Genomic DNA, 22,500 nt, shown 5'->3' with positions numbered 1-22,500 from the left:
TTCGCTACTACTATCAAACACAGGTCGAAGTTTCCATTCAGTCATTAATTCCAACTTTCAAATGTTGTTGTTTCAGCTTTCGCTTACTAGAAGCAACATAATACTCGCTGCAATACAGACCTCGGGAAACCCTCACCGTGAATAAGGTTCACTCACATATTTCACTACATTTTGCGTGGGATTGGAGATGAGGCTACTCATTCTTGCTCAGTACTAGGCTGAAAATTAACGAAACTTCGTTACAAACGTTCACATGTTGATGTTTCCGCTTTCGCGTACTCGAAACAACATAATACTAGTCTTTGTAATTTAGTTTCATAATTTCAACTGTTCTCATGCAGAATTTTTGCTCATTCTTATCCCAAATTTTGACCTGGCTACTAGTTACACTCCTTGTACTTATTGCAAAATGACCACAAATTTCAACAGCTTTCACATGTTGCTGTTTCGGCTTTCGCTTACTACAGTCAACATAATACTCGTTGCAAAATAAGTGCTCGGCATCTGCAATTTTCCAAAGACGAAGTTTCGCCAGTTCAATTTTCGCTCGCCAATTATGGCTACTAATTCACACGGTACTGAGCTCAACAACATTAAATTTGTTCAGCAAGACTTTCACATGTTGATGTTTTGGCTTTCGCCTACTAGAAGCAACATAATACTCGTCTTGTTAGCTCATTCAATGAGAATAGCTTTTCCCGTTGAGAATTTTTGCCTTCAATTGGCGTTGTAGTGAGTTTGGCTACTCAGATCACCAAATACTTGTGACAATTCGAACCAGAAATGTTTTCAATTTTCACATGCTGATGTTTCGGATTCAACCTACTAGAAGCAGCATAATACTTGTATTCAACAATTTCTGTATCAAATCCCAGTTTTCTCTGGTGCATCTTTGCCAAACTATTCCAAACTGCCTGAGTCTGAATACCAATTACAGGTACTAGTAAATGCACGTTACTAAGGACTATATAGTTCTAGGTTACTGTACACAACGACGTTCACATGTTGATGTTTCAGCTGCCGCTTACTAGAAACAACATAATACTTATCGTGCATACCTTTCCATAACTTGTCCTTTTCAGATGCATTAGTTTCCCTTTGTCTTGGCTTCTACAGTCAGACTGGCTACTAGTAACAGCACAGTACTAATCACATATCGTTCTACAGTTTGCAGACAACTTTCACATGTTGATGTTTCAGCTTTCGCCTACTAGAAACAACATAATACTCGCTGTATACATTTGTAGTTCTCTATGTAACTTTCATGTGAAGAAGTTTCGCCAGTCTTTTTGACTGTCTCAAATCTGAGTCATGCTTAGGCTACTAGTTGCTTCATAGTACTTATCGCCTCGAGATCATTGAACAAAACTTGATTTTCACATGTTGCTGTTTCAGCTTCCGCTTACTAGAAACAACATAATACTAGTCTCATTAAGTTCCGTCTCTTTGCAATTTTCTTATGAAGAAAATTCGCCATCACAATGACTCCAGCAGTTCTTGATCAAGGAATGCAATCATTGATCAGAATGCTATTATTTGAATCGGTTCTGCTTTAAGTGTTCCAATTTTATTGGAAGCACCAACAATAGAACATCAATGTGTTCAATCGAGAGTTATATAACCCTGAATCGGACGCAGTCAACAGCCGAAGCCGAGACCGCCTTTTGCGTTAGAGAGGTCGGTAAACAAATCTTGCGATTCATACCGAATTAACACATATAGCTGTGCTCCTCTTCGTAAAGCGAGCCAAGTGATCCCCTGTTGAAGGATGTATTTGGACCAATCTAGTAGCATTTGGTTTCCAACAAGCTCTCCCAAGTTAGCTTACTTATTGGGCTTTTCAACCAATTCGGTTGGCTACAAGCATCATCAAAGTACTAGCCACAGTTTGATCGCAAAATTCTACGACTTTCACATGTTGATGTTTCGGCTTGCGCTTAGCCTACTATAAGCAACATAATACTAGTCATATCATAGAGCGTGATCAGCTTGTGACGTTCTCATGATGAAGTTTCACCAACAGTGTCTCACTTCGAGCTTAAATCCAGCTACTAGTAACTACACAGTACTGACTGCAACGATAACTTTTATCTATACCTTTCACATGCTGCGCTTTCGGCCAGGGCCTACTAACGTCAACATAATACTCGATATAAACTTTTGTTCATGATGCAGCTTCCCCATGCAGAAGTTTCGCCTTCAAATGCTCTCTTGGCCATATGACGTAAGAAAAGGTTACTAGTAACATCACAGTACTAGCCACAGTTTGATTGCAAAATTCTACGACTTTCACATGTTGATGTTTCGGCTTGCGCTTAGCCTACTAGAAGCAACATAATACTAGTCATATCATAGAGCGTGATCAGCTTGTGACGTTCTCATGATGAAGTTTCACCAACAGTGTCTCATTTCGAGCTTAAATCCAGCTACTAGTAACTACACAGTACTGACTGCAACGCTAACTTTTATCTATACCTTTCACATGCTGCGCTTTCGGCCAGGGCCTACTAACGTCAACATAATACTCGATATAAACTTTTGTTCATGATGCAGCTTCCCCATGCAGAAGTTTCGCCTTCAAATGCTCTCTTGGCCATATGACGTAACACAAGGTTACTAGTAACATCACAGTACTAGCCACAATTTGATCGCAAAATTCTACGACTTTCACATGTTGATGTTTCGGCTTGCGCTTAGCCTACTAGAAGCAACATAATACTAGTCATATCATGGAGCGTGATCAGCTTGTGACGTTCTCATGATGAAGTTTCACCAACAGTGTCTCATTTCGAGCTTAAATCCAGCTACTAGTAACTACACAGTACTGACTGCAACGATAACTTTTATCTATACCTTTCACATGCTGCGCTTTTGGCCAGGGCCTACTAATGTCAACATAATACTCGATATAAACTTTTGTTCATGATGCAGCTTCCCCATGCAGAAGTTTCGCCTTCAAATGCTCTCTTGGCCATATGACGTAACACAAGGTTACTAGTAACATCACAGTACTAGCCACAATTTGATCGCAAAATTCTACGACTTTCACATGTTGATGTTTCGGCTTGCGCTTAGCCTACTAGAAGCAACATAATACTAGTCATATCATAGAGCTTGATCAGCTTGTGACATTCTCATGATGAAGTTTCACCAACAGTGTCTCATTTTGAGCTTAAATCCAGCTACTAGTAACTACACAGTACTGACTGCAACAATAACTTTTATCTATACCTTTCACATGCTGCGTTTTCGGCCAAGGCCTACTAACGTCAACATAATACTCGATATAAAATTTTGATCATGATGCAGCTTTCCCATGCAGAAGTTTCGCCTTCAAATGCTCTCTTGGCCATATGACGGAACACCAGGTTACTAGTAACATCACAGTACTAGCCACAGTTTGATTGCAAAATTCTACGACTTTCACATGTTGATGTTTCGGCTTGCGCTTAGCCTACTAGAAGCAACATAATACTAGTCATATCATAGAGCGTGATCAGCTTGTGACGTTCTCATGATGAAGTTTCACCAATAGTGTTTCATTCGAATTGGTTCTGCTTTAAGCTCTCCAATTGTTTTGGATGAACCAGTTTTGCCCTTCGAAGCCACTTTTGTGAGCTTTTGTGGGTCTTTACCAAGAGGATATACCTCAAGGCCTCTTTCAATTCCTTTAAGTTCTTTCAACTCCTTTACAGTTTCTAGGTTCACATAGCTGCAAACCTTATTTCTAGTTTTAAGTCTGGCCAACTTGGGGAGAGTTGGTGCAGACCGTGACCAATTCTAGTAGGATGCCACAACAAGAATGTGATCAACTTAGCTTGTCGATGAACCTGCCCCACATTCAAACAACTCTATCGCCTTTTCCTCGTATAGTTATATGCGAGGGCCTCTCATAGAGAGCGCTGTTAGCAACCTTTTCCACATAGACGATAAAGTTGTGAGTGTTTTGCACATGGCTGTTGTCATCACCACGTGACGAGTCAACTCAGCTTGACTCTCTACACTCCGACAAGCTTTGCACATACGCCTTTAGTTCAGTATGTGTCTTTAATCTGACTCCGGTGCCTCAAGCCGGAAAAATTGTCAGATTATGATCATTATCGGTTAGTCATCCCGATGCAAGATCGTATCGTACTGTCTTTGTCTACCTCCAGATTCCGAAGAACAGGAGGAGACTCTCCCAGACCTACATATCTGGGAGAATGTTCAGAGGGCGAGAAGCTGTGGATTACTCTCCCCTAAGAACTGACTAAACTTTACCCTCGTCCAAGGTAAGTTTATTTTAGCTAGCCTTCTATGTAAAGGATCTGAGGCTAAGCTGTGTTTTTTCGAGCCTTTGGCTCGGAGCAAGTTCAGTGGGCGCCCCGAGTAGCTCAACTCTTTCCCACTGAACAGCGCAACGCTCTGTCACTCGCTGGGATTTTTGCGTGTCGGTTCTAACCACGCGACTTGTGGACCTTTTTAGGCCTTTCTCATTCACAAGTCTATAGCTGGGCTTCTATAACCCAGCTTCTGAGATCTAGATAGCTGCAGTTCTGCTAGGCTGCTTTTGCTAACTAGTCTCCCTTTAAGCAGTCCCTTGCCATGACTGCTGAACTATGTATCCACACAAGTAGTTTTTGAGCTCGATACATAATTCGAGATTGGTTGCCAAGCAATCTCTAGCGACAGAGCGTCATGCGCACTACAGACATGGCCTCTACCAGCAGCCATGCCCGAAGGAATCAATCACTGATCCTTCCGCAGGTTCCCCTACGGAAACCTTGTTACGACTTTTACTTCCTCTAGACAATTAAGCTCGATCCGCTTCATCCCGTTGCCGGAGACCGAAGTCCCAACAGTAGGAATTTGCAATTCTTGCTTAACTATCCAATCAGTAGTAGCGACGGGCGGTGTGTACAAAGGGCAGGGACGTAATCCCTATGAGTTGTTGACTCATAAGTACCAGGAATTCCTGGTTCACGTCTGCAAGTTACAACAGACGATCCCCTTGAAGCGCTGTACTTTTCTCTGATTGCCCAGTCCATTTCGGACCAAGGGCTGAGTACTCAATCTAAAAGTACACAGTGTAGCGCGCGTGCAGTCCAGAACATCTAAGGGCATCACAGACCTGTTATAGCCTCACTTCATCTGCGGTATTTAATTCCGCATAGTTCCTCTAAGAAGTGTTTGAATTCACATATAGTGAATTTCATTATTTAGATGGAGAAGATCTCGTTCGTTATCGGAATTAACCAGACAGATCACTCCACTAACTAAGAACGGCCATGCACCACCGCCCATATAATCATGAAAGATATTCAATCTGTCAATCCTTAAGATGTCTGGACCGGGTGAGTTTTCCCGTGTTGAGTCAAATTAAGCCGCAGGCTCCACTCCTGGTGGTGCCCTTCCGTCAATTCCTTTAAGTTTCGATTTTGCAACCATACTTCCCCCGGAACCAATAAACTTTGGTTTCCCGGTTAATCTCTTGCCAAGTCAAGATCGACTTTGACAAATTGTAGGTTGGTATAGTTTATGGTCAGAATTACGAGGGTATCTAATCCTCTTCAATACTCTGACTTTCGTTCTTGATTAATGAAAACATTCTTGGCAAATGCTTTCGCAGTAGTTTGTCTTGCCACGATCCAAGAATTTCACCTCTAACGTAGCAATACAAATGCCCCCGTCTGTTCCTTTCAATCATTACCGCACTCAGCCAACCGGCATCAATCGAGTAGCGGGTCATTCTCCATTATTCCATGCTTTATTATTCGATCCCAAAGGATGCTTTGAACACTCTAATTTTCTCAGGGTGAAAACACCGTTTCCACAGTTCGTCACATTTAAGTGCAAACTATTTCTTCGATGCGAAGGATGAGCGGAACGAGTCAACAGATTTAACTGAAGACCATGTTGCCGTTCTACTCAAACAGATCCAACTATGAGCTTTTTAAACGCAGCAACTATTGCATACGCTTGTAGAGGCTGGTATTACCGCGGCTGCTGGCACCAGACTTGCCCTCTACTCGTTCATCAATGGAGCTTTTAAGTCCATTCCATTCTGATTACAAACCATAAAGGTTCATATCATTATTTCTAGTCACTACCTCCTCGTGCGGAGAGTGGGTAATTTGCGTGCCTGCTGCCTTCCTTGGATGTGGTAGCCGTTTCTAAGGCTCCCTCTCCGGAATCGAACCCTGATTCCCCGTTACCCGTCACAACCATGGTAGTCCGTTACACTACCATCATAGGTTGATAGGTCAGAAATTCGGAAGTTCCGTCCCCAAGCCGAAGCTATCTGGGATCTTTCAGTTACTAGGACTCATCACGGGATGTGTCTGTACTTAGCAAATCACCCGGTGTAGTCTTGTAAAAGTCTCCGACAGTGTCGGACAATCAGCATGCATTAGCTGCAGGGTTACCGCAGTTATTCATTTAGCTTGCAAATCAACTAATAGATAGTAACTGATTTAATGAGCCATTCGCGGTTCCACTTTTTCAAGCTTCGCTTGCACATGCATGGCTTAGTCTTTCAGACAAGCATATGGCAACTGACAGGATCAATCAGTTTAATTGTACTTTGAACAATCTTTCGATTTGTTCGAATTTAGAAAGACATAGCCTTGCGGCCTCGTCAATCTTGCTTTGAGCTTTTTAAATCACGAAGAGTTTCAATGCATGCTTTGGCATGGCTACTAGTTACTACACAGTACTCTACACACTTAGAGTTACCCACGATTACACATTTCACATGCTGATGTTTCGGCTCGCGCGTACTAGAAACAGCATAATACTATGTGTACTGGTAGATAGCGCTCTGTGAGCATTTCCCATGAGCAGGTTTTGCCCTCCAAATCTCTGTTCTACTGTTACCAATACCGGCTAACAACTGTATCATACTAGGGAGAATTGACTCATGATTTAAAAACCAGATGTTCACATGTCGATGTTTCGGCTCTCGCCTACTAGAAACAACATAATACTAGTCTGTTAAAAATCTCAATCACGCCGCCTCTTCAGATACAGAAGTTTTACCTTTTATTGGTTAGAGAACAGCTTTCCAGCTGTCGACATGGTTACTAGTAACAACACCGTACTCAACACAAAAACTTTTCAACTTCACAACTTTCACATGCTGATGTTTCTGCTTTCGCATACTAGAAACAGCATAATACTTATTGTTTTGTCAAGTAATTTGTGTGTCTTTCCCATGTGAAGTTTCACCGGTCAACAATGTTTCCCTGACCAATTACGGCTACTAGTAGCTGTATAATACTAGGGAAAATGATTGAGGATTTAATATCAGATTTTCACATGTTGATGTTTCGGCTTTCGCCTACTAGAAACAACATAATACTAGTCTGCTAAGAAATCTCGCTCAAATTGCCTTTTCACATACAGAAGTTTCACCTTCTATTGGTTAGAGAACAGTTCTCAGCTGTCGACATGGTTACTAGTAACAACATCGTACTCAACACAAAAATTCTTCAACTTCACAACTTTCACATGCTGATGTTTCTGCTTTCGCGTACTAGAAACAGCATAATACTTATTGCTTTGTCAAGAAGTGTGTGTGTCTTTCCCATGCGAAAGTTTTACCGGTCAGCAATAATTGCCGTGTCCAATTAAGGTTACTCATAGCTGTATAATACTAGGGAAAATGATTGAGGATTTAATATCAGATTTTCACATGTTGATGTTTCGGCTTTCGCCTACTAGAAACAACATAATACTAGTCTGCTAATAAATCTCGCTCAAATTGCCTTTTCACATACAGAAGTTTCACCTCTTCTTGGTCACTGTACAGATGATGCTGTCTGTTCTTTATTTGGTTCTGCTTATTATAAGGAGGGGCATCACTCCTTCCTCCTTGGTTTGCATGCATTAAGCCTGCTTTGTGAAAAGCGTATCTTTCTAGCTTTTCTTCGCCTTACTCGAGTAGGACGATACAATCCAGACATTAGTCAGTCTTGGTGTAAAGTCACTGAGTATTATTCGGTTCTGCTTTATTCAGCAATATGCTGTATAATTGTTGTAATTTGCGAACATATTTGTTCTCAGTTCCGAACTACTAGCGACGACAGATTACCAGCGGTCATGAGCCATCAAGGTAGTTCTTTGGTGCATCAAGTAGAGAGGTGCCATCAAACAACACTTCCCTAATAATGCTACACACATAGAATTTGCTACAGTGCAGCTTTTTACTTTGCAAAATTTGCGCACAAATTTTGCATAGAATAAATGTTTTATCAAGATTTTTAGATCCCCTCCCTTGAGAGAACGTTACTCCTTTAAGTGAACACCCCGCGGCGTCCTGTTGTTATTGCTTATAACCATTTCGCAAGCCGGAGGCATAATGCACTACGCAAGCCGCTACTTTGGCACAGAGGCACCTAGTTTTACACCCGGGACTTCAGGTGGCCCAGTTTTACACCCAGTACAGCGGTGCCAGTTGGTAACCCGGTGGATCCTCGGAGACCAGACATGATCATAGATCAAACCCGATGTATGCTACTCCTGAACGTATAGTATCTCCACTGTGCAATGAAATTATCGTTCGTTTCGGGCCTTCCTATACGTTCAGCAGACAATCGCTAGGAATTCACCTCGTGACCCGTGGTGACCACACTGGATTTCAAGTTTATTGATTTGGACAGACCTGTCATTTATTTTGCTTTTCAGCTTCAGTTCTGCTCGATCTAGCTTGCCTAAGGCTTGATCTCGCTTTGCTCACCCCTGTAGGAGCCTCTACTAGTACCACTCGGAGTAATGGGGAATCCACCAGACCTAATCGATGAATGCCATCAAACAACAAACATCATACCCGGCTTCATCAGGCATATTTTATTACTTCCGAGAGGTACTTTAGTATCAGATCTTTCTCCATGCCTCTTATGAGGACCCGTCAGACCTTTCGGTTTATCGTTTAGCTTCAGTCCTGCTCGATCTAGCTTTCCCAAGGCTCGATCTAGCTCTATTCGCCCCACTAGAGGGCTCTCTAAGACCCCTCGGTCTTAGTGTTAGCTCCGGTACTGCTCGGTCGTGCTTGCTGAAGGCCCGACCCAGCTTTAGTTAGATTCTCGTACTTTCTCTTGGCCTCTCTAGGAGGACCAGACAGACCTCTCGGTCTATCGTTTAGCTTCAGTCCTGCTCGATCTAGCTTGCCCAAGGCTTGATCAAGCTCTATTCGCCCCGCTAGAGGGCTCTCTAAGACCCCTCGGTCTTAGTGTTATCTTCTGTAATGCCTAACCAAGCTTACTACAGGCCTTGGTCAGGTCTTTATCGGTCACCGATTAGTAACAGACCAATCATAGGGCCTTCCACCCTATCCGGGTTGAGGTCTTTAGTCCAGCCATATTTTGACAAGACACCTCTCCCTAATAATGCCCCACACATAGAATTACTGTCCATGCAGTATTTAACTTGTGTTTTTTTCTAAAATTTGATTTTCACTTTTTGGAGGTTCATTTGCTCCTCTGACACTCTTTCAGCTTCAATCTTACTCGATCTAGCTTTCCCAAGGCTCGATCTAGCTCTATTCGCCCCACTAGAGGGCTCTCTAAGACACTTCGGTCTTAGTGTTAGCTCCGGTCTTGCTCAATCGTGCTTGCTGAAGGCGCGATCAAGCTTTAGTTAGCTTCTCGTACTTCCTCTTGGCCTCTCTAGGAGGACCAGACAGACCTCTCGGTCTATCGTTTAGCTTCAGTCCTGCTCGATCTAGCTTTCCCAAGGCTCGATCTAGCTCTATTCGCCCTGCTAGAGGGCTCTCTAAGACCCCTCGGTCTTAGTGTTAGCTCCGGTACAGCTCGGTCGTGCTTGCTGAAGGCCCGATCAAGCTTTAGTTAGATTCTCGTACTTTCTCTTGGCCTCTCTAGGAGGACCAGACAGACCTCTCGGTCTATCGTTTAGCTTCAGTCCTGCTTGATCTAGCTTTCCCAAGGCTCGATCTAGCTCTATTCGCCCTGCTAGAGGGCTCTCTAAGACCCCTCGGTCTTAGTGTTAGCTCCGGTACAGCTCGGTCGTGCTTGCTGAAGGCCCGATCAAGCTTTAGTTAGCTTCTCGTACTTTCTCTTGGCCTCTCTAGGAGGACCAGACAGACCTCTCGGTCTATCGTTTAGCTTCAGTCCTGCTCGATCTAGCTTTCCCAAGGCTCGATCTAGATCTATTCGCCCTGCTAGAGGGCTCTCTAAGACCCCTCGGTCTTAGTGTTAGCTCCGGTACAGCTCGGTCGTGCTTGCTGAAGGCCTGATCAAGCTTTAGTTAGCTTCTCGTACTTTCTCTTGGCCTCTCTAGGAGGACCAGACAGACCTTTCGGTCTCTTGCTTAGCTTCAGTCCTGCTCGATCTAGCTTTCCCAAGGCTCGATCTAGCTCTATTCGCCCCGCTAGAGGGCTCTCTAAGACCCCTCGGTCTTAGTGTTAACTCCTGTAATGCCTAACCAAGCTTACTACAGGCCTTGGTCAGGTCTTTATCGGTCACCGATTAGTAACAGACCGATCATGGGGCCTTCCACCCTATCCGGGTTGAGGTCTTTAGTCCAGCCATATTTTGACAAGACACCTCCCCCTAATAATGCCCCACACATAGAAATACTGTCCATGCAGTATTTAACTTGTGTTTTTTCTAAAATTTGATTTTCACTTTTTGGAGGTTCATTTGCTCCTCTGACACTCTTTCAGCTTCAATCTTACTCGATCTAGCTTTCCCAAGGCTCGATCTAGCTCTATTCGCCCCACCAGAGGGCTCTCTAAGACACTTCGGTCTTAGTGTTAGCTCCGGTCTTGCTCAATCGTGCTTGCTGAAGGCGCGATCAAGCTTTAGTTAGCTTCTCGTACTTTCTCTTGGCCTCTCTAGGAGGACCAGACAGACCTCTCGGTCTATCGTTTAGCTTCAGTCCTGCTCGATCTAGCTTTCCCAAGGCTCGATCTAGCTCTATTCGCCCCGCTAGAGGGCTCTCTAAGACCCCTCGGTCTTAGTGTTAGCTCCGGTACAGCTCGGTCGTGCTTGCTGAAGGCCCGATCAAGCTTTAGTTGGCTTCTCGTACTTTCTCTTGGCCTCTCTAGGAGGACCAGACAGACCTCTCGGTCTCTTGCTTAGCTTCAGTCCTGCTCGATCTAGCTTGCCCAAGGCTTGATCAAGCTCTATTCGCCCCGCTAGAGGGCTCTCTAAGACCCCTCGGTCTTAGTGTTAGCTCCGGTACAGCTCGGTCGTGCTTGCTGAAGGCCCGATCAAGCTTTAGTTGGCTTCTCGTACTTTCTCTTGGCCTCTCTAGGAGGACCAGACAGACCTCTCGGTCTATCCTTTAGCTTCAGTCCTGCTCGATCTAGCTTTCCCAAGGCTCGATCTAGCTCTATTCGCCCCGCTAGAGGGCTCTCTAAGACCCCTCGGTCTTAGTGTTATCTCCTGTAATGCCTAACCAAGCTTACTACAGGCCTTGGTCAGGTCTTTATCGGTCACCGATTAGTAACAGACCGATCATAGGGCCTTCCACCCTATCTGGGTTGAGGTCTTTAGTCCAGCCATATTTTGACAAGACACCTCCCCCTAATAATGCCCCACACATAGAATTACTGTTTATGCAGCTTTTCACTTGTGAAATTTTTAATTTTCGCAATTATTATAGAATAAGTGTTTGCGCAGCTTTTCATAGGTCGAGCTCTAGCTAGCTAGCTCAAGCTAGCTAGCTAGCTCAAGCTCAAGCTATCTAGCTCAAGCTCAAGCCAGCTAGCTCAAGCTCAAGCTAGCTAGCTAGCTCAAGCTCAAGCTAGCTAGCTAGCTCAAGCTCAAGCTAGCTAGCTCAAGCTCAAGCTAGCTAGCTCAAGCTCAAGCTAGCTAGCTAGCTCAAGCTCAAGCTCAAGCTAGCTAGCTCAAGCTCAAGCTCAAGCTAGCTAGCTAGCTCAAGCTCAAGCTAGCTAGCTAGCTCAAGCTCAAGCTAGCTAGCTAGCTCAAGCTCAAGCTAGCTAGCTCAAGCTCAAGCTCAAGCTCAAGCTAGCTAGCTAGCTCAAGCTAGCTAGCTAGCTCAAGCTCAAGCTAGCTAGCTAGCTCAAGTTCAAGCTAGCTAGCTAGCTCAAGCTCAAGCTAGCTAGCTAGCTCAAGCTCAAGCTAGCTAGCTCAAGCTCAAGCTAGCTAGCTCAAGCTCAAGCTAGCTAGCTAGCTCAAGCTCAAGCTCAAGCTAGCTAGCTCAAGCTCAAGCTCAAGCTAGCTAGCTAGCTCAAGCTCAAGCTAGCTAGCTAGCTCAAGCTCAAGCTCAAGCTAGCTAGCTAGCTCAAGTTCAAGCTAGCTAGCTAGCTCAAGCTCAAGCTAGCTAGCTCAAGCTCAAGCTAGCTAGCTCAAGCTCAAGCCAGCTAGCTCAAGCTCAAGCTCAAGCTAGCTAGCTAGCTCAAGCACAAGCTAGCTAGCTAGCTCAATCTCAAGCTAGCTAGCTCAAGCTCAAGCTAGCTAGCTCAAGCTCAAGCTAGCTAGCTAGCTCAAGCTCAAGCTCAAGCTAGCTAGCTCAAGCTCAAGCTCAAGCTAGCTAGCTAGCTCAAGCTCAAGCTAGCTAGCTAGCTCAAGCTCAAGCTCAAGCTAGCTAGCTCAAGCTCAAGCTCAAGCTAGCTAGCTAGCTCAAGCTCAAGCTGGCTAGCTAGCTCAAGCTCAAGCTAGCTAGCTAGCTCAAGCTCAAGCTAGCTAGCTCAAGCTCAAGCTCAAGCTCAAGCTAGCTAGCTAGCTCAAGCTAGCTAGCTAGCTCAAGCTCAAGCTAGCTAGCTAGCTCAAGTTCAAGCTAGCTAGCTAGCTCAAGCTCAAGCTAGCTAGCTAGCTCAAGCTCAAGCTAGCTAGCTCAAGCTCAAGCTAGCTAGCTCAAGCTCAAGCTAGCTAGCTAGCTCAAGCTCAAGCTCAAGCTAGCTAGCTCAAGCTCAAGCTCAAGCTAGCTAGCTAGCTCAAGCTCAAGCTAGCTAGCTAGCTCAAGCTCAAGCTAGCTAGCTAGCTCAAGTTCAAGCTAGCTAGCTAGCTCAAGCTCAAGCTAGCTAGCTCAAGCTCAAGCTAGCTAGCTCAAACTCAAGCTAGCTAGCTAGCTCAAGTTCAAGCTAGCTAGCTAGCTCAAGCTCAAGCTAGCTAGCTAGCTCAAGCTCAAGCTAGCTAGCTCAAGCTCAAGCTAGCTAGCTCAAGCTCCAGCTAGCTAGCTAGCTCAAGGTCAAGCTCAAGCTAGCTAGCTCAAGCTCAAGCTCAAGCTAGCTAGCTAGCTCAAGCTCAAGCTAGCTAGCTAGCTCAAGCTCAAGCTAGCTAGCTAGCTCAAGTTCAAGCTAGCTAGCTAGCTCAAGCTCAAGCTAGCTAGCTCAAGCTCAAGCTAGCTAGCTCAAGCTCAAGCCAGCTAGCTCAAGCTCAAGCTCAAGCTAGCTAGCTAGCTCAAGCACAAGCTTGCTAGCTAGCTCAAGCTCAAGCTAGCTAGCTCAAGCTCAAGCTAGCTAGCTCAAGCTCAAGCTAGCTAGCTCAAGCTCAAGCTCAAGCTAGCTAGCTAGCTCAAGCACAAGCTTGCTAGCTAGCTCAAGCTCAAGCTAGCTAGCTCAAGCTCAAGCTAGCTAGCTCAAGCTCAAGCTAGCTAGCTAGCTCAAGCTCAAGCTCAAGCTAGCTAGCTCAAGCTCAAGCTCAAGCTAGCTAGCTAGCTCAAGCTCAAGCTAGCTAGCTAGCTCAAGCTCAAGCTAGCTAGCTAGCTCAAGCTCAAGCTAGCTAGCTCAAGCTCAAGCTCAAGCTAGCTAGCTAGCTCAAGCTAGCTAGCTAGCTCAAGCTCAAGCTAGCTAGCTAGCTCAAGTTCAAGCTAGCTAGCTAGCTCAAGCTCAAGCTAGCTAGCTAGCTCAAGCTCAAGCTAGCTAGCTCAAGCTCAAGCTAGCTAGCTCAAGCTCAAGCTAGCTAGCTAGCTCAAGCTCAAGCTCAAGCTAGCTAGCTCAAGCTCAAGCTCAAGCTAGCTAGCTAGCTCAAGCTCAAGCTAGCTAGCTAGCTCAAGCTCAAGCTAGCTAGCTAGCTCAAGTTCAAGCTAGCTAGCTAGCTCAAGCTCAAGCTAGCTAGCTCAAGCTCAAGCTAGCTAGCTCAAGCTCAAGCCAGCTAGCTCAAGCTCAAGCTCAAGCTAGCTAGCTAGCTCAAGCACAAGCTAGCTAGCTAGCTCAAGCTCAAGCTAGCTAGCTCAAGCTCAAGCTAGCTAGCTCAAGCTCAAGCTAGCTAGCTAGCTCAAGCTCAAGCTCAAGCTAGCTAGCTCAAGCTCAAGCTCAAGCTAGCTAGCTAGCTCAAGCTCAAGCTAGCTAGCTAGCTCAAGCTCAAGCTCAAGCTAGCTAGCTCAAGCTCAAGCTCAAGCTAGCTAGCTAGCTCAAGCTCAAGCTAGCTAGCTAGCTCAAGCTCAAGCTAGCTAGCTAGCTCAAGCTCAAGCTAGCTAGCTCAAGCTCAAGCTCAAGCTCAAGCTAGCTAGCTAGCTCAAGTTCAAGCTAGCTAGCTAGCTCAAGCTCAAGCTAGCTAGCTAGCTCAAGCTCAAGCTAGCTAGCTCAAGCTCAAGCTAGCTAGCTCAAGCTCAAGCTAGCTAGCTAGCTCAAGCTCAAGCTCAAGCTAGCTAGCTCAAGCTCAAGCTCAAGCTAGCTAGCTAGCTCAAGCTCAAGCTAGCTAGCTAGCTCAAGCTCAAGCTAGCTAGCTAGCTCAAGTTCAAGCTAGCTAGCTAGCTCAAGCTCAAGCTAGCTAGCTCAAGCTCAAGCTAGCTAGCTCAAACTCAAGCTAGCTAGCTAGCTCAAGTTCAAGCTAGCTAGCTAGCTCAAGCTCAAGCTAGCTAGCTAGCTCAAGCTCAAGCTAGCTAGCTCAAGCTCAAGCTAGCTAGCTCAAGCTCAAGCTAGCTAGCTAGCTCAAGCTCAAGCTCAAGCTAGCTAGCTCAAGCTCAAGCTCAAGCTAGCTAGCTAGCTCAAGCTCAAGCTAGCTAGCTAGCTCAAGCTCAAGCTAGCTAGCTAGCTCAAGTTCAAGCTAGCTAGCTAGCTCAAGCTCAAGCTAGCTAGCTCAAGCTCAAGCTAGCTAGCTCAAGCTCAAGCCAGCTAGCTCAAGCTCAAGCTCAAGCTAGCTAGCTAGCTCAAGCACAAGCTTGCTAGCTAGCTCAAGCTCAAGCTAGCTAGCTCAAGCTCAAGCTAGCTAGCTCAAGCTCAAGCTAGCTAGCTCAAGCTCAAGCTCAAGCTAGCTAGCTAGCTCAAGCACAAGCTTGCTAGCTAGCTCAAGCTCAAGCTAGCTAGCTCAAGCTCAAGCTAGCTAGCTCAAGCTCAAGCTAGCTAGCTAGCTCAAGCTCAAGCTCAAGCTAGCTAGCTCAAGCTCAAGCTCAAGCTAGCTAGCTAGCTCAAGCTCAAGCTAGCTAGCTAGCTCAAGCTCAAGCTAGCTAGCTAGCTCAAGCTCAAGCTAGCTAGCTCAAGCTCAAGCTCAAGCTAGCTAGCTAGCTCAAGCTAGCTAGCTAGCTCAAGCTCAAGCTAGCTAGCTAGCTCAAGTTCAAGCTAGCTAGCTAGCTCAAGCTCAAGCTAGCTAGCTAGCTCAAGCTCAAGCTATCTAGCTCAAGCTCAAGCTAGCTAGCTCAAGCTCAAGCTAGCTAGCTAGCTCAAGCTCAAGCTCAAGCTAGCTAGCTCAAGCTCAAGCTCAAGCTAGCTAGCTAGCTCAAGCTCAAGCTAGCTAGCTAGCTCAAGCTCAAGCTAGCTAGCTAGCTCAAGTTCAAGCTAGCTAGCTAGCTCAAGCTCAAGCTAGCTAGCTCAAGCTCAAGCTAGCTAGCTCAAGCTCAAGCCAGCTAGCTCAAGCTCAAGCTCAAGCTAGCTAGCTAGCTCAAGCTCAAGCTCAAGCTCAAGCTAGCTAGCTAGCTCAAGTTCAAGCTAGCTAGCTAGCTCAAGCTCAAGCTAGCTAGCTCAAGCTCAAGCCAGCTAGCTCAAGCTCAAGCTCAAGCTAGCTAGCTAGCTCAAGCACAAGCTTGCTAGCTAGCTCAAGCTCAAGCTAGCTAGCTCAAGCTCAAGCTAGCTAGCTCAAGCTCAAGCTAGCTAGCTCAAGCTCAAGCTCAAGCTAGCTAGCTAGCTCAAGCACAAGCTTGCTAGCTAGCTCAAGCTCAAGCTAGCTAGCTCAAGCTCAAGCTAGCTAGCTCAAGCTCAAGCTAGCTAGCTAGCTCAAGCTCAAGCTCAAGCTAGCTAGCTCAAGCTCAAGCTCAAGCTAGCTAGCTAGCTCAAGCTCAAGCTAGCTAGCTAGCTCAAGCTCAAGCTAGCTAGCTAGCTCAAGCTCAAGCTAGCTAGCTCAAGCTCAAGCTCAAGCTAGCTAGCTAGCTCAAGCTAGCTAGCTAGCTCAAGCTCAAGCTAGCTAGCTAGCTCAAGTTCAAGCTAGCTAGCTAGCTCAAGCTCAAGCTAGCTAGCTAGCTCAAGCTCAAGCTATCTAGCTCAAGCTCAAGCTAGCTAGCTCAAGCTCAAGCTAGCTAGCTAGCTCAAGCTCAAGCTCAAGCTAGCTAGCTCAAGCTCAAGCTCAAGCTAGCTAGCTAGCTCAAGCTCAAGCTAGCTAGCTAGCTCAAGCTCAAGCTAGCTAGCTAGCTCAAGTTCAAGCTAGCTAGCTAGCTCAAGCTCAAGCTAGCTAGCTCAAGCTCAAGCTAGCTAGCTCAAGCTCAAGCCAGCTAGCTCAAGCTCAAGCTCAAGCTAGCTAGCTAGCTCAAGCTCAAGCTCAAGCTCAAGCTAGCTAGCTAGCTCAAGTTCAAGCTAGCTAGCTAGCTCAAGCTCAAGCTAGCTAGCTCAAGCTCAAGCTAGCTAGCTCAAGCTCAAGCCAGCTAGCTCAAGCTCAAGCTCAAGCTAGCTAGCTAGCTCAAGCTCAAGCTAGCTAGCTCAAGCTCAAGCTAGCTAGCTAGCTAGCTCAAGCTCAAGCTCAAGCTAGCTAGCTCAAGCTCAAGCTCAAGCTAGCTAGCTCAAGCTCAAGCTCAAGCTAGCTAGCTCAAGCTCAAGCTCAAGCTAGCTAGCTCAAGCCCAAGCTCAAGCTAGCTAGCTAGCTCAAGCTCAAGCTAGCTAGCTCAAGCTCAAGCTCAAGCTCAAGCTAGCTAGCTAGCTAGCTCAAGCTCAAGCTCAAGCTAGCTAGCTAGCTCAAGCTCAAGCTAGCTAGCTCAAGCTCAAGCTAGCTAGCTAGCTCAAGTTCAAGCTAGCTAGCTAGCTCAAGCTCAAGCTAGCTAGCTAGCTCAAGCTCAAGCTAGCTAGCTCAAGCTCAAGCTAGCTAGCTCAAGCTCAAGCTAGCTAGCTAGCTCAAGCTCAAGCTCAAGCTAGCTAGCTCAAGCTCAAGCTCAAGCTAGCTAGCTAGCTCAAGCTCAAGCTAGCTAGCTAGCTCAAGCTCAAGCTAGCTAGCTAGCTCAAGTTCAAGCTAGCTAGCTAGCTCAAGCTCAAGCTAGCTAGCTCAAGCTCAAGCTAGCTAGCTCAAACTCAAGCTAGCTAGCTAGCTCAAGTTCAAGCTAGCTAGCTAGCTCAAGCTCAAGCTAGCTAGCTAGCTCAAGCTCAAGCTAGCTAGCTCAAGCTCAAGCTAGCTAGCTCAAGCTCAAGCTAGCTAGCTAGCTCAAGCTCAAGCTCAAGCTAGCTAGCTCAAGCTCAAGCTCAAGCTAGCTAGCTAGCTCAAGCTCAAGCTAGCTAGCTAGCTCAAGCTCAAGCTAGCTAGCTAGCTCAAGTTCAAGCTAGCTAGCTAGGTCAAGCTCAAGCTAGCTAGCTCAAGCTCAAGCTAGCTAGCTCAAGCTCAAGCCAGCTAGCTCAAGCTCAAGCTCAAGCTAGCTAGCTAGCTCAAGCACAAGCTTGCTAGCTAGCTCAAGCTCAAGCTAGCTAGCTCAAGCTCAAGCTAGCTAGCTCAAGCTCAAGCTAGCTAGCTCAAGCTCAAGCTCAAGCTAGCTAGCTAGCTCAAGCACAAGCTTGCTAGCTAGCTCAAGCTCAAGCTAGCTAGCTCAAGCTCAAGCTAGCTAGCTCAAGCTCAAGCTAGCTAGCTAGCTCAAGCTCAAGCTCAAGCTAGCTAGCTCAAGCTCAAGCTCAAGCTAGCTAGCTAGCTCAAGCTCAAGCTAGCTAGCTAGCTCAAGCTCAAGCTAGCTAGCTAGCTCAAGCTCAAGCTAGCTAGCTCAAGCTCAAGCTCAAGCTAGCTAGCTAGCTCAAGCTAGCTAGCTAGCTCAAGCTCAAGCTAGCTAGCTAGCTCAAGTTCAAGCTAGCTAGCTAGCTCAAGCTCAAGCTAGCTAGCTAGCTCAAGCTCAAGCTAGCTAGCTCAAGCTCAAGCTAGCTAGCTCAAGCTCAAGCTAGCTAGCTAGCTCAAGCTCAAGCTCAAGCTAGCTAGCTCAAGCTCAAGCTCAAGCTAGCTAGCTAGCTCAAGCTCAAGCTAGCTAGCTAGCTCAAGCTCAAGCTAGCTAGCTAGCTCAAGTTCAAGCTAGCTAGCTAGCTCAAGCTCAAGCTAGCTAGCTCAAGCTCAAGCTAGCTAGCTCAAGCTCAAGCCAGCTAGCTCAAGCTCAAGCTCAAGCTAGCTAGCTAGCTCAAGCTCAAGCTCAAGCTAGCTAGCTAGCTCAAGTTCAAGCTAGCTAGCTAGCTCAAGCTCAAGCTAGCTAGCTCAAGCTCAAGCTAGCTAGCTCAAGCTCAAGCCAGCTAGCTCAAGCTCAATCTCAAGCTAGCTAGCTAGCTCAAGCTCAAGCTAGCTAGCTCAAGCTCAAGCTAGCTAGCTAGCTAGCTCAAGCTCAAGCTCAAGCTAGCTAGCTCAAGCTCAAGCTCAAGCTAGCTAGCTCAAGCTCAAGCTCAAGCTAGCTAGCTCAAGCTCAAGCTCAAGCTAGCTAGCTCAAGCTCAAGCTCAAGCTAGCTAGCTAGCTCAAGCTCAAGCTAGCTAGCTCAAGCTCAAGCTCAAGCTCAAGCTAGCTAGCTAGCTAGCTCAAGCTCAAGCTCAAGCTAGCTAGCTAGCTCAAGCTCAAGCTAGCTAGCTCAAGCTCAAGCCAGCTAGCTCAAGCTCAAGCTCAAGCTAGCTAGCTAGCTCAAGCTCAAGCTAGCTAGCTCAAGCTCAAGCCAGCTAGCTCAAGCTCAAGCTCAAGCTCAAGCTAGCTAGCTAGCTCAAGCTCAAGCTAGATAGCTAGCTCAAGCTAGCTAGCTAGCTCAAGCTCAAGCTCAAGCTAGCTAGCTAGCTAGCTCAAGCTCAAGCTAGCTAGCTCAAGCTCAAGCCAGCTAGCTCAAGCTCAAGCTCAAGCTAGCTAGCTAGCTCAAGCTCAAGCTAGCTAGCTCAAGCTCAAGCTCAAGCGAGCTAGCTAGCTCAAGCTCAAGCTAGCTAGCTAGCTCAAGCTCAAGCTAGCTAACTCAAGCTAACTCAGCTAGCTCAAGCTAACTCAAGCTAGCTAAAGCTAACTCAAGCTAACTCAAGCTAACTCAAGCTAACTCAAGCTAGCTAAAGCTAACTCAAGCTAACTCAAGCTAACCCGAGCTAACTCAAGCTAGCTCAAGCTAACCCAAGCTAGCTAAAGCTAACTCAAGCTAACTCAAGCTAATTCAAGCTAACTCAAGCTAACTCAAGCTAACTCAAGCTAACTCAAGCTAGTTCAAGCTAACTCAAGCTAGCTAAAGCTAACTCAAGCTAACTCAAGCTAACTCAAGCTAGCTCAAGCTAACTCAAGCTAGTTCAAGCTAACTCAAGCTAGCTAAAGCTAACTCAAGCTAACTCAAGCTAACTCAAGCTAGCTCAAGCTAACTCAAGCTAACTCAAGCTAACTCAAGCTAACCCGAGCTAACTCAAGCTAACTCAAGGTAGCTAAAGCTAGTTCAAGCTAGCTCAAGCTAGCTAAAGCTAAGACAAGCTAACTCAAGCTAACTCAAGCTAACTCAAGCTAACTCAAGCTAGTTCAAGCTAACTCAAGCTAGCTAAAGCTAACTCAAGCTAACTCAAGCTAACTCAAGCTAGCTCAAGCTAACTCAAGCTAGTTCAAGCTAACTCAAGCTAGCTAAAGCTAACTCAAGCTAACTCAAGCTAACTCAAGCTAGCTCAAGCTAACTCAAGCTAGTTCAAGCTAACTCAAGCTAGCTAAAGCTAACTCAAGCTAACTCAAGCTAACTCAAGCTAACTCAAGCTAGCTAAAGCTAACTCAAGCTAACTCAAGCTAACCCGAGCTAACTCAAGCTAGCTCAAGCTAACCCAAGCTAGCTAAAGCTAACTCAAGCTAACTCAAGCTAATTCAAGCTAACTCAAGCTAACTCAAGCTAACTCAAGCTAACTCAAGCTAGCTAAAGCTAACTCAAGCTAACTCAAGCTAACTCAAGCTAACCCGAGCTAACTCAAGCTAACTCAAGGTAGCTAAAGCTAGTTCAAGCTAACTCAAGCTAGCTAAAGCTAAGACAAGCTAACTCAAGCTAACTCAAGCTAACTCAAGCTAACTCAAGCTAACTCAAGCTAGTTCAAGCTAACTCAAGCTAACTCAAGCTAACTCAAGCTAGCTAAAGCTAACTCAAGCTAACTCAAGCTAACTCAAGCTAACCCGAGCTAACTCAAGCTAACTCAAGGTAGCTAAAGCTAGTTCAAGCTAGCTCAAGCTAGCTAAAGCTAAGACAAGCTAACTCAAGCTAACTCAAGCTAACTCAAGCTAGTTCAAGCTAACTCAAGCTAGCTAAAGCTAACTCAAGCTAACTCAAGCTAACTCAAGCTAGCTCAAGCTAACTCAAGCTAGTTCAAGCTAACTCAAGCTAGCTAAAGCTAACTCAAGCTAACTCAAGCTAACTCAAGCTAACTCAAGCTAGCTAAAGCTAACTCAAGCTAACTCAAGCTAACCCGAGCTAACTCAAGCTAGCTCAAGCTAACCCAAGCTAGCTAAAGCTAACTCAAGCTAACTCAAGCTAATTCAAGCTAACTCAAGCTAACTCAAGCTAACTCAAGCTAACTCAAGCTAGCTAAAGCTAACTCAAGCTAACTCAAGCTAACTCAAGCTAACCCGAGCTAACTCAAGCTAACTCAAGGTAGCTAAAGCTAGTTCAAGCTAACTCAAGCTAGCTAAAGCTAAGACAAGCTAACTCAAGCTAACTCAAGCTAACTCAAGCTAACTCAAGCTAACTCAAGCTAGTTCAAGCTAACTCAAGCTAACTCAAGCTAACTCAAGCTAGCTAAAGCTAACTCAAGCTAACTCAAGCTAACTCAAGCTAACCCGAGCTAACTCAAGCTAACTCAAGGTAGCTAAAGCTAGTTCAAGCTAGCTCAAGCTAGCTAAAGCTAAGACAAGCTAACTCAAGCTAACTCAAGCTAACTCAAGCTAGTTCAAGCTAACTCAAGCTAGCTAAAGCTAACTCAAGCTAACTCAAGCTAACTCAAGCTAGCTCAAGCTAACTCAAGCTAGTTCAAGCTAACTCAAGCTAGCTAAAGCTAACTCAAGCTAACTCAAGCTAACTCAAGCTAACTCAAGCTAGCTAAAGCTAACTCAAGCTAACTCAAGCTAACCCGAGCTAACTCAAGCTAGCTCAAGCTAACCCAAGCTAGCTAAAGCTAACTCAAGCTAACTCAAGCTAATTCAAGCTAACTCAAGCTAACTCAAGCTAACTCAAGCTAACTCAAGCTAGCTAAAGCTAACTCAAGCTAACTCAAGCTAACTCAAGCTAACCCGAGCTAACTCAAGCTAACTCAAGGTAGCTAAAGCTAGTTCAAGCTAACTCAAGCTAGCTAAAGCTAAGACAAGCTAACTCAAGCTAACTCAAGCTAACTCAAGCTAACTCAAGCTAACTCAAGCTAACTCAAGCTAGTTCAAGCTAACTCAAGCTAACTCAAGCTAACTCAAGCTAGCTAAAGCTAACTCAAGCTAACTCAAGCTAACTCAAGCTAACCCGAGCTAACTCAAGCTAACTCAAGGTAGCTAAAGCTAGTTCAAGCTAACTCAAGCTAGCTAAAGCTAAGACAAGCTAACTCAAGCTAACTCAAGCTAACTCAAGCTAACTCAAGCTAACTAAAGCTAGTTCAAGCTAACTCAAGCTAGCTAAAGCTAACTCAAGCTAACTCAAGCTAACTCAAGCTAGCTCAAGCTAACTCAAGCTAGTTCAAGCTAACTCAAGCTAGCTAAAGCTAACTCAAGCTAACTCAAGCTAACTCAAGCTAACTCAAGCTAGCTAAAGCTAACTCAAGCTAACTCAAGCTAACCCGAGCTAACTCAAGCTAGCTCAAGCTAACCCAAGCTAGCTAAAGCTAACTCAAGCTAACTCAAGCTAATTCAAGCTAACTCAAGCTAACTCAAGCTAACTCAAGCTAACTCAAGCTAGCTAAAGCTAACTCAAGCTAACTCAAGCTAACTCAAGCTAACCCGAGCTAACTCAAGCTAACTCAAGGTAGCTAAAGCTAGTTCAAGCTAACTCAAGCTAGCTAAAGCTAAGACAAGCTAACTCAAGCTAACTCAAGCTAACTCAAGCTAACTCAAGCTAACTCAAGCTAGTTCAAGCTAACTTAATGAAGTTAACCCAAGCTAACTTGGGTTAATGAAGTCAAACTCAAGCTAACCCGAGCTAACTCAAGCTAACTCAAGCTAATTCAAGCTAACTCAAGCTAACTCAAGCTATTTCAAGCT

The 22,500-nt window shown here is 45.4% G+C and overlaps 1 pseudogene; it reads right to left on the bottom strand.

Annotated features, from left to right (window-relative positions):
• Positions 1–1,618: 1,618 nt before the first annotated feature.
• On the bottom strand, positions 1,619–1,770 carry LOC142356839 (5.8S ribosomal RNA; annotated as a pseudogene).
• Positions 1,771–22,500: the final 20,730 nt, after the last annotated feature.

Source organism: Convolutriloba macropyga, unplaced genomic scaffold, assembly GCF_964194025.1.
Source record: "Convolutriloba macropyga unplaced genomic scaffold, txConMacr16.3 SCAFFOLD_870, whole genome shotgun sequence".
NCBI classification, from domain to species: domain Eukaryota; kingdom Metazoa; phylum Xenacoelomorpha; order Acoela; family Convolutidae; genus Convolutriloba; species Convolutriloba macropyga.
The sequence above is the reverse complement of the archived record's forward strand: the minus strand, read 5'-3'. Positions and strand labels throughout refer to the sequence as shown.